The sequence below is a fragment of the Barbus barbus genome (genome assembly GCF_936440315.1).
Source record: "Barbus barbus genome assembly, chromosome: 26".
In the NCBI taxonomy this organism is placed as follows: Eukaryota; Metazoa; Chordata; class Actinopteri; order Cypriniformes; family Cyprinidae; genus Barbus; species Barbus barbus.
The window spans coordinates 2032638-2045376 of NC_136754.1; the positions used below are offsets into that span (position 1 = coordinate 2032638).

The window sequence follows — 12739 nt, forward strand, 5'->3', positions numbered from 1 at the left end:
TTCATAACAAACCCCTTTAAGTTCTGTCAGACAGTCAGCCGGAACGCATTGCATTTATTATAATTTGCATTATTTACCAGCACCCATTTTTCTCTATAAACGTCTGGCATCAATGCATGGAATGTATGTAAATATATTTGTATAATTATTTCGAGGTGTTTATTATATCGAGCGTGGTTACAGCTGCAACGTGCATGAAATATTGTATCCATGCATGCAGCTCTGCTGTGTGTGTGTGTGTGTGTGTGTGTGTGGTTTGCACAAAGCTTTATTTGGTGACCGTCCTTCGCGCAGAAACCTTTTGTCTAAAGGACGTACCGAGGCGTCTTCAGCTGTGCAGCGACAGCCAGAGGCATGCCAAATACAGTTGCATTTCCTAGTGTGATTTTTTTTTTTCTGATGACATAATACGTTACTACATTGTTTACTATGAGCACAATCTAATTGACACGAATCAGGCTTTTACTGGGAGGCACCACCTCTCACCCACTACAAAATATTAGATGTATAATATATGTTTTTAAGTATAAAGTTATCCAAATAATTATATAAGATACAATTATATATAAAATAAAAAAAACAATTGACAAATAAATTGTGTATATAGAAATATTTGCATATACATTTTTAATGTAGTATTTTATTCTTAATTGTCTTTTTGAGAACACAGTCCCCTGCTTTTGGATAGAATTTAGAACATTCTAGAATTTACAATTTTCATATAAATATTTGAGAAGACAGCCCTGTATATTGAAAGTATGTTTTTGATTACACGGTCGATATTAATTCTGCAAACAGCTGATTAATACATCATTTTTTAAGATTTTCAGAATTTATATGTTTCCAATCTAGAGTGATTGATATCTGGTTTATGTAATCCCGGCTTTTTTTCAGTTTGTTCTGAAATATTTAAAAGCAAATTTAAGGGAAAAGTAAGGAAAAATCTGAAATTATCATTTATCATTTATTTGCCCCACCCCAAATTTTCTACATTTAAACTGCACTGTAATAAATGACTTGTAAATAAAACAATGATTATTGAAGTATGTTTAACATGAAAATACTATTTTGGTCTTTCTGCTTCAAAAATTCACATTAATTTCAGTGCATTACTGACCATTTCTTTGTAATTATGTATGGTATTTTCTAGTAGTTTCTGAGAGAATTTTCTCTACACCATTTTTCAGTGTAGACATATTATTGCTGTGCTTATGTAATGATTTAAGCATTTTTGGATGTAGCGTCAAGGTTTTGGTTTGACATTTGTTTTTAGGGAGGACAGATGAGTCTGTCTGTGAGTTTGCAATCTAGATCAGATGTTTACGCCCACTCCCTTCGTCATGTTCTGCGCTCACACACGTTCAGAATGACATATTAGGGATTATTATTCAAAGATCCCAGTTTTCCACAGCTGGGCCACCGTCCAAGGAGAGCCTGTGGTTCCTGCTGTTTTTCCACTGACCCTTTTTAAAGTCACGGGGCCACATGCACGAAAGGCCCTGTGTGAGAATCTGCGTTATGATGAATAATAACAGGCTCATCTCTGTCCAGGTTGCTTCAGGGCTACTTAGCCTCCAAAATGCGTCTTTTATAGTTATATGGGGTGTTTACGTTAGATCAAGGATCCGTGGCGGTGCTGATGTGCTGGGAATTTGCAGCGACTGTCAAGGCAACACTCGCACGTATCTCAGCAAAATAACAAACTGCAGTTGGCAGATGAAAAGCCATACAGATTGAGCCAAAATAAAGAGACTGACAATGAAATTGAGCTTAAAAGTTTGAAATAATAAAGGCAGGTTTTCTCAGTTAAAAGCACTGCCACTCATTTGTTTTTCTCATTTGGGCCTAGAAGCGAAGCTTGCTGTAATGTCAGAACAGCCACCTCTCCATTAACTTTTTCTGAATATAATTTCAGGGCCTTCCCTGTTCATAATACCCCAGTGTTTGTAATGTGTTTCACTTATCCATACTCTGACTTCCAGTCAGGACAAAGAATGTGCATTTGATGTGCAATAATGTTTTTGTTTTGAATGTATTATGGGTGTTATTTTTAACAACACAGCCATACCCATAAAACAATATTATGGCATTTTGAGATTACTAATGTCAACTGACAACTAGCTATATCCACTTGGCCGATTATTATTAAGTGGTATTTTCCCCATATCAGGACTTTGTCAACACAAATATTCTGTTAATAAACATTTTTGAATATTTTGACAATTTTAATAATTTGTGTGTGGAATAAGTGTTTATTTAATTTCAGAAATATTTATGTATTATTAGCCCTATGCATATTGGTCAAACTAGCCTTGTAAGCATACTCTTGTCAACATAAATGTTCTATTAATAAACTTTTATTTTTTATATTTGTTCAGGATTTTGATTAAATGGTGTCTGAAATAAATGCTTGATTAATTTCAGCAATTTTATGCACACATCCCTTCCCATAAATTTGATTATTTTTAGTATATCAGCATTATATCATCCACCTTCCACCACTGATATTTATATTATTGGCCAATTAAATATTTATTAGTCAAACCAGACTTGTAAAGAAATATTAATAACAAATGTTTTTGAATATTTGTACACAATTATATAAATATTGTGTAAATAAAAGTTTATTTGATTTAAGCAATTTTATGTACATGTCGTTTCTCATAAATTTGATTATTTTGAAACATATTAACATTATACACTTTTCACTATTGATATTTGTATTATTGGCCATAAAAAAAAATCCATATTGGTCGAACCAGCCTTGTAAACGGATATTATGGTCAACTGAAATATTCTATTACGATATATATTTGATCAAATATTTTATACTGAGTTTTGAATAAATTCTGTGTACAATAATTCATTAATTTATGCAATTTTATGCACATCTCATCTCAAACCAGCCTTGGAAACATCAATATAATAATAAACCTTTTAAAAAAAAATATATATATATTAAAAACACAGTTGTACTGAATTGAGAAATTGTTTATTAAATTGTAAATTATAAAATGGTAAATTGAGTAATTGTGAAATGTCTATTTAATTTCAGCAATTTTATACAAGTCTCAGTTTCTGTAAATTGGATTATTGAATATATCAGCCACCTTCTATTGTTGATTTTGGGATTTTTGGCCTTTAAAAAAATCCATACAGATCAAATCAGTAGTTTTGTTCTTTAAAACATTGTTTTGTATTTTATTCAGATGTTAATCTTGTAGGTTTGTGTCATTTGAATTTTCTGTAATAGTACAGTACAATCATTTACAACCTTTACGAGGTGCATTTTCAGGCAGATCATATTTTCAGGACTTGTACACATTAAAGAAGGCCACATTATGCATCAGCATGCATGTCTGTCTGCAAGAAATCAGAAGTGCACCAACTGGTGCTGCACATTTCGCAGCTCTGTTTACAGTCGTGTCCTAGTTTTGCTTTCATTTGCACAGATGACACCGGTACGCTGCAGTGTTTCTGTCGAGTTCACTCACCGCACGCCGGACGGTTGGAGCAGACGTATTTCCATGGAGCTCGTGCGAGCGGGAGCTGCTTGCATGAGAGGGAGGGAGAAAAAGGGAAAAGCAGAGACCGAAACAGGCGTGTGACTCACTCTCCTACCCATTAGACGCTGGCCTTTGTGATCTGAACCATTCCCATGAGAGACCTCTCTCCCTGCTTCACGTTCAAACTGGATGCCATTTTTATTTTGCCGAGCTCCTTTTTTCCCGAACAGACGCGGGGCTTTGAAGTACGAGGTTTTTAACGCTGACAAGAAAGGGCTTTGTGTCTCTTCCTGATGTTGACAAAATTTGGCACATTTTTATTATAATGCTGTTTTGGCTTAAATTATATCTGCATTTGGTCCTGTTTTGCGAAATGAAGGTGGCCGATTGTCTGATTAAAATGGCAAGGTTTGAAATAGGCCTTGATTAAGAGCTTGTATTTCTTGTAATACTTTCACCCTGCGTGTTTGAAGAGCTTTCAGTATCACTGACCTCTGGATCCATTTCGTAAAATAAACACAAGCGCTTTCAAATTCTGCTCTGAACAAATGCAGTCCAACAGCCGTAGTATCGGTCATTTAGTCAGTAGGCTGATTTTCTTTCACACCGTTCTACACATCATTTTTAACGTTTGTTATTTAATATTTTTGGCTAATTTGATCATTCTCACAGCTGCTAGTGGTCGATCAGTATGGGTTTTGAAATATTTGATGTTGATTATTCACATTGAGAAAGCATGGTGGAGTACTGATATGCAGTTCAGAGTCTGCAAGATTTTTGAATGAAGTCTGTTCTCCTGGCTGAGGCTGCATTTATTTGATCAAAAATGCAGTAAAATCAGTAATATTGTGAAATACAAATTTTGAATAAATTGTAAAATTAAATGTATACCTGTGAGGCAAAGCTGAATTTTCAGCATCATTACTCCAGTCTTCAGTGTCACATGATCCTTCAGACGTCATTCTGATATGCTGATTTGCTCACAAAACATTTGATTATTGTCAATGTTGAAAACAGTTGTGCTGCTTCATATTTTTCTTCGGTCTTCTTTGATGCATTTTTAAAATGGAAATAATTTATAACTATCAATTTAATGCAACTTATGCTTAGCAGAAGTATTAATTTAAAAGAAAAATATTTTGAATGTTGTTGTATATAATGTAATTTCAATACAGAACACACAAATTTGTTGGATTTGTATGTAACACTTATTTAGCATTTTTTCACTAAAATATTGGGAAAATGTTATGTACATAGATTTTGAACGTACATTTGTAATTGATTATGCGAGTACAATATATCTCAAAATGGCCTATTAATTGGTCTGGCCGATATATCTAAGTGATGTTAAGATGTCTTTAGTGTATGGAGAGGAAGCAACAAGCATTGGGTACGTTTACGTGAACATCAATAATCTAATTATTTACCTTATTCTGAATAAGACAATAATATGAGCTGCTTTTAGAATATTCCTTTCATGTTTCCATTTTATATCTTGTAGCGCATATATCGATTAATGGCACATGTCATTACGTCCCCACGCGACGCCATCCAACATTCCCTCCAGAATTTCACGTATCAACATACAGTCTTCGTTATGGTGCCATGAACAGTTTTAGGTGTTTAATTTTACGAAAGCTTCAAGTGCAGTTAATAATTTGTCATGCATGATGACTGCGTTGTTGAAACCATGCTCTTTTGTTTGCCATAAAATGAGTGTTGACCACTGCCGCATGTTTATAGATTCTTAATCGGAGTACTGTCTTAAGCCGGGCTCACGCTGTGCGATTTTTAATAGTCTTTTGCGATTGCTGCTTGTCACACTGTACGAACATGATCCCCATGTCAGACTGTAGGATCTCAATTGTCTTAATGTCAGACTGTACGACAGTCAAGACGCGATAAAAACGGACGTACTCAATAAGACTTGTCCGGAGTTTTACGTCATCAATACGTGACCCGCGTTCTCTCGCTATAATGGTAGCTAGCAAACAACAGCAACGTGTAGCGTTAGTTTTATTAATTACATGCCTTGATGTTAAAAAAAACAAAAAAAAAACGAAAAAGACGACGTGTGTGGAGCAAGTCATGGCTGGGCAAAAGAGGACTTTATGGACGTCCAGTTCTACAGACCGAACTTGAGGTAATTTTGTTATTCGAGTTTAAGCATCCTGCCCCTTAATAAATAAACTTTAAGTAAACTTTACTTTGTACATGTATTGTTTTTACAAATAATGAATGGTTTGAAGTTGTCGCGCTAATTGCGTCATCAAGTTCAGTGCTCCTATTGGTTCTTGGTTTGACGGTCGTCGTAGATGATGTCACACTGCAGGAAAGTGTCTGAAATCTTCTGACACTGCCAGAATTTAATCGGAGGAAAAAATTGATCGCAACGGCCATTAATCGGCTGTCGGTGAACATGTCAAACCAGCGATCTAGACAACCGATTTTAGCCCAGGATTATAGGAATCTTTTAGGATTTTCAAAATTTGTCTCAGACGACCAAATCGTGGCCAAAATCGCACAGTGTGAGCCGGGCTTTAATTGTGTTAAAATTGGAATATTGTTGTCCATGTAAACGCACTGACTGTTAAACAAATCATGCCGCACCGGCCACCATTTACTCTTTAGACCATTTACTCTTTATCTGTTCGCGTCACCGTGATACTATCAACATTATAGTTTGCTCTTCAGATTGGTGAACACTCATTTACAGGTGCATATGTTACGAATGTCGAACATTTTCCCCTCTAGCATTTCTCTTGAACGGCACACACAAATCCTCTGAGTTTCCTCTTTTTACGAGTCCCTTATAGAAACTGATGGCGTTCGGGGAAACCCCCTATGAAAATACGTCAAGTTTCATCCTTCACCTCACAAAGGTCAGGCTTTGAAAGCCTTCAGTGGGACGGCTGTGTAACGCGTGGCTCTCTAGGGCGTGTAAGACTCAGCTGATGCAGTGAATCTGATGCAAGTCTTTCCTCCTGCTGCTGTTTCCACTACAATGGAAATTCAGACACTTGAAATACTCTTTATTTGCATCATCTTAGGTTCAGTGATGAAGCCTCTTCTTAACTCTATAGTGATCTTGAGTTGATATACAGTTCTTTTGAGATTAAGAAAGCTCCTGATGCTTCATGATAAGTTCTTCAGATGTTTGTATTGGTTTCCCGTCGTTCTAAAATTAACTTGCTTATTAGGAGATTTAGATTTGCTCCAGGTTAAATCAATGGTAATAACTTAATGTTAATTCATTTACATATTGATTCAGCTCAAAGTTGAAGAGATGGTAGCAAAACATTTCCAAGCGATAATGGGAGGAGGAAAGTATGGGAAGATGCCTGTGGACGAATAAAACTTCATAAAAACCCGCTTTCGCAGCAATGACTGAAGGTTTATTTTCACGTCGTGCTGCTGAGCGCAGTTGGATCGTTAGATGATTAGTTTCTAGAAACCCTTCAATCAACAGGTCTGTGTTTGCTGGTCTGTAAACACGTCCTGTCAGGAAGTAGAGTGACTTTCTCCTCATGCTCAAGGCACGGGCGGCACACATACACGCACTGAAACCAGTCACATTTTCCTGCAGATGTGATGTAACAGCTCATGTATTATTTACATATGAAATTTACTCAAAGAGTTTGATATGCTCATTGTCCATACAGAATATCTATTGTCTGAAAATTCAATTTTTTATGTCAAGATGATTTAGTAAAATATTTTTTTTATTAATTTCTTTGACTACAGTATGAACAGCTTTTTTTTGGTCATTTTTATGTTTTATAATTTGCCATATTCTTTTTATTTTGGTCATATTCATTTTCTGGCTTCTGGCATTTTAATGGTTTAATTAAATGTTAATAATCAAAAATGAGCTCTAATAAAATCCATTCATAAAACTTTAACAATATAATATCGAATTAAAATGTTAAAAATGTTGTTTAATTATTATGGATAATTATGGATTTTGTGGTAAAATAATGGCATGTAAAATTTATCAAAAAACATTGTTAATCAAATGTATGCATAAAACGGCAACAGTTTAATAAATCTTTTAAAATGTAATCCGATGAAATGTAAAAATGTTCCTTTCATTTTTGGCAAACAAAGTGCTTTACAGTTAAATTTAAAACTTGAATGAAAAATTGTGATATTTTGGGAAATAGTTATTTACATATGTATACCTATATGAATGAAATTGTCAAATATTCCTTGGAGTTGCTTTGTAGTTCACACTTTAGAAAATGTACCAAAATAACACATTTGTTATATAGATAATGGAAGTTTTAGAGTATCTGCTTGATGTAAGAACATCATTTAGTACATTGGAGCTCTACTTTTTTTACCGTTGTTCTGCAAAAGTTGTATGCGTTGAGTGCTGTCAGTGTACAGCAAATGTAATATTCAGTTATGCTGGCGTACTGGAGAATCAAGTTGTAAAACTCAATCGCTTAGGCCTTATGTTGTGTTTCCGCAAGCTTTGTAAAGGAGCTTCCAAACAATGGTCAGGCCATCTCACAATCTCATGTCTCTGACACTTGAGATGAGACGGCCAGCATCCTCATGCTCTTCAGCAGATTGTCTGGAGAACTCGAGACGTTCTTGTCTTCTCCATTGTTGTAGCACATTACCGACTCATCCATTCAAACCTCCTAACACCTTCATGAATCTAATTACAGCAGAGTCACTTCAAAACACAGACCATGTCCCGTCTACTTCTCAACTACACATACTTGTGTTTTAATTTTACAAAGACTTCTGCCATTTTTTTAATATTGAGAATAGTTAAGTATCAGTCTGGTTTATATATTGGTCTATGAATGCCAGTGATCTCAAAATGGCCAAATATTGGCAGATAGACCAATATACAGAATCTGCCAGACTCATGTACGTTCATATATTTGTAGTCATTATCCAGCTTCTGGGAGCCTGTCATGGATTTTATTTGATTGTATTTTAAAAGATTTATAAAATCCAGGAAAAAATCGAATTCTGAAAAAATGAAAACATTTATTTGGGCCTAATTATTATGAAACTCAATTGATTATACATGCTTTTATAATTAATAAACTTTTTAATAATAATAAAAAAAAAAACACTTGAATCCAGAAAATTCAAATGGAAAATTTGGGGGGAAATAAAACCAATTTCATAGGTTTCTAAAAATTTAATTTAATAACTTCTATTTTTGTTGTTTTGTTAAATTAGTACTTTTTTCTGTTTTTAATTTTTATGCATATTTCTAGTCTGAATTTTGAATAAATAATAAAATAAATGACCATTTAATGCATTAGCAGGTCATGCTCGCTTCTTGCTCAGGATTGATGCACTGACACATTAAAACAAGGCTGTGTGGCATAGACCCTTTAATAGATTGTACGGATGATTGATTAATGAATAGATCAATGTCTAATATTCACAACCAGTGTTTTCTGGAAATTATTGGAACAATGTATTTACAATATTTTACTTGCTGAACAAATGATTTCAAGTTAACTGACCGTGAATGGACTGTAATAATCCCTCATTTGATAAGACTTTGTCATCCGCAACTGAAGTCCATATGATCTCTTTTTTTTGTTTGGCTGTGAAAAACTGTTCAAATGAACATAGGCTGGACATCTCAGTACTGTATTTGACTCTTATCCAATCAACAATCTGCTGGTTTTGATTAATACAGCATAGTTATGATTAGGCTATATGGACAGGTGCAAAGCAAACAGGTTATGAGCTTTTAATTTTGCAAAGATTTATTGGATTACTGTTGACATTTAAATCAGTGACGTGGGCTTTGTTTTTTGTTTTTTTAAACAGGTCAGCACGTAATGAAATATTCTGGGTTATTTTCAGCATAAAACCTGTGAAACACTTCTGTGATGTTTTGTCGTTTACCACTGACAATAATAATACATTTGGACTGAATATTATAGGAAACATAATTTCATTTTTGCTTGATATAGATTAATATAACAGCCAATCGCACGGCTCAATTCACCAGCAATTCAATATTTTATTTGAGAAAAGGTCTTTATGGGAATCCACCAAAATAAAAGTTCAGTTTAACTTGAAGAAATTATGACAAAATAATTACTTTTGTATTCTAAAATGTACTTCTCAAAGTGTTGGTGATAGTAATATTATTTAAGAAATATCATGCAAACAAGATGTTTTCATCCTTGTTTTAATTTATAGTTCTGTTGTGCTACATATTATTTGACAAAAAAGGAGTGTTTGTAAATTAATTGTTGTATTTTCATATGAATAAATTTTCATAATATTGATTTAATTGTTCTTTTTTTTTTTATTCATTTAATTTTTGGATGATAAATGTATTAAAGCATGCAATCCAAAAATAATAAAATGGAAAACAGACTTTAAGGAAAAATAAAATGAATTTCATGTGGCCCTATATTTCGTGAACAAACAAGTTATGTTTATTATTAAGACGTTACATTTCTCAAGGTCTAACAAACATGTGGAAAACTTTTTTTTTTTAATGGTATATGAATATCATATGATATGAAGGAAAAAAAAAGCCTACTTTAAAGTGAATTTAGCAAACACTGTTGCATCATATAGACTTTATCGATCAATATTAGTGTGCAGATCTCTGAAACGTCCTGACAGTGAATCTGACACCATAACAACATAATGAAGGGTTGTGTAAAAATCTTAGATGCAAGACAAACTAGTTTGGTCACTTCGGTGAACACATGGCTGCCTTTTCAACCCTTGGCAGATTTTGGCAGCGTTTGATTATAATTTGGGAAATGGTTGTGCATTGCCTGGTCCTGTCTTTTTGAGCATGTTGAATACAAAAGAGGATGTAAAACTGATATTGTTCTTGGTTGCATTAAATATGCGTGTGTTTGTGTGAGTGTAGGATTATGCTGGATTCATGTGAAGTGAAACCAACCTCCCTAATACAGGAACAATAAACCTACTTTGATAGCAGCATGTTGCTGGTGCACAACATGTGTGTTTGTGCCAAAAGTGATCAGAGCTTTCTGTTTGCACAACATGTGCTCGACTGGAATGTGAGACGGCCTGCACTGTTGTCAGGCTCTTTTTACGAGTGTAGTTGTGTCGAGACGGTCGACGGTCATGTGCTGGTTTTGCAGGAGCAAAGTAACTTGCTCCTCATGACATGAGCTGCCATACAAGAGCCTGTTTATTTTATCTGGAGTTCACAAATAATAAAAAAAACATTAGCATGAACTTAATTCTTGATCATTCTGGTGTCAAAATAGCCATTGTCAAGTTTTTGGCATTACCGTAACATGAATGCCGTCATAATTTCAGTACTAACAATGTAATGCACACTTAGAGTCAAAAGTTTAAACACCTTGTTCTTTATTATACTATTTTGCACATTTTATATTTAAGTTGTTTACTTGTGGGCTGCTCCAGAGCATGCATTTATTTATTATTTATTGCCAGAAATTAACTTTGTAATCATATATTGTAATATTGTAATCAAATATGATGTAAAACTGTAGTAGTAGTAGTAGTAGTAATAATAATATTTTATTATAATGTTTACATTCATTATTAAAAAAACATATTGCTTGAAAATAACTTTTATAAAAATATATAAATGGCATATATATTTTGAAAACAAAACCTGCAATTGTAGATATAATTATTATTAATAATAATAATAAATTGATGTTTTTATGAAAATATTTATATGAATAAATAGATGCTTTTATTAAAGATATCCATTTATTAATTCATAACATAAAGATTTGTATTGTTTTTTTTACAAATTCATATTTGGCATTTATGTATGACTAGTTAATTTCAAATAATAAAGCATGGCTTATGATAAAATAGTTTTGAGGTTAACAGTTTTTATGATCATCAAAAGCATAATATATATATGTATATGTATATGTGTGTATATATACAGTGGTGTGAAAAAGTGTTGGCCCCCTTCCTGATTTTTTTATTTTTTTGCATGTTTGTCACACTTTAATGTTTCAGGTCATCAAACTATTTAAATATTAAATCAAAGATAACACAAGTAAACACAACATGCAGTTTTTAAATGAAGGTTTTTTTTATGAAGGGAAAACAAAATCCAAACCCACATGGCCCTGTGTGAAAAAGTGTTTAAAACATAACTCTGGTTTATCACACCTGAGTTCAGTTTCTCTAGCCACACCCAGGCCTGATTACTGCCACACCTGTTCGCAATCAAGAAATCACTTAAATAGGACCTGCCTGACAAAGTGAAGTAAACCAAAAGATCCTCAAAAGCTACACATCATGTTGCGATCCAAAGAAATTCAGGAACAAATGAGAAAGAAAGTAATTGAGATCTATCAGTCTGGAAAAGGTTATAAAGCCATTTCTAAAGCTTTGGGACTCCAGTGAACCACAGTGAGAGCCATTATCCACAAATGGAGAAAACATGGAACAGTGGTTAACCTTCCCAGGAGTGGCCGGCCGACCAAAATTACCCCAAGAGCGCAGCGACGACTCATTCAAGAGGTCACAAAAGACCCCACAACAACATCTAAAGAACTGCAGGCCTCACTTGCCTCAGTTAAGGTCAGTGTTCATTAGGGGTGGCACGGTACACAGATGTCACGGTTCGGTACGTACCTCGGTTCGGGGGTCACGGTTCGATACAATTTCGGTACAACAGGGAAAAAAAAGACATCTACTTTGCTCAGTTTCTTTTATTTTGATGTGAAAATGCTAAATATTATTACATGTTATATATATAAAATCTGTTTTGTTTTCATTGTGAGTGTACACAAATAAAAGCAGACCGAACTACAAGCAACAGCACAAATAAAAATACAATAGAGTAAAGATACAAATAAAATAATCAGTGATTTTCAGGGGGGTTTTTAGGTACAGAAATTGAAGTACGATTAAAGTAATCAAAGGTAAAACAGCATTGCATATTTGACTGTATAAATTAAAGATTACTCTTTATTAAAGTTACAAAAGCGATTCAATCAAGAGCAGCGAGTGATTTCTTTGTTGTTGCTGTTTATTTAATATTAACTGTCACTTTAAGAGAAAGCACTGATACTGTACGCCCAGCCGGCTAAGTATGTCTGCTATAGGATACTTACCAAGACGGGCATTTTGACAGAATTTTGTGTGAATTTATCCATTAAAACACAATACTTCAGAGAGAGCTTCATATTTGCGCGCGTTCTGAGGCGCAGGTTTGTGCGCTTCTGATGAGCGCACGCACAAATCTTCTCACTGCGCGC

The 12739-nt window shown here is 34.1% G+C and overlaps 1 protein-coding gene across 2 annotated transcripts in view; it reads left to right on the top strand.

Annotated features, from left to right (window-relative positions):
* The window catches only part of LOC306846027 (ankyrin repeat domain-containing protein 12-like), a 49881-nt gene that overhangs the window by 493 nt on the left and 36649 nt on the right, over nucleotides 1-12739 (top strand). The gene's annotated exons all lie outside the window — the stretch shown is intronic.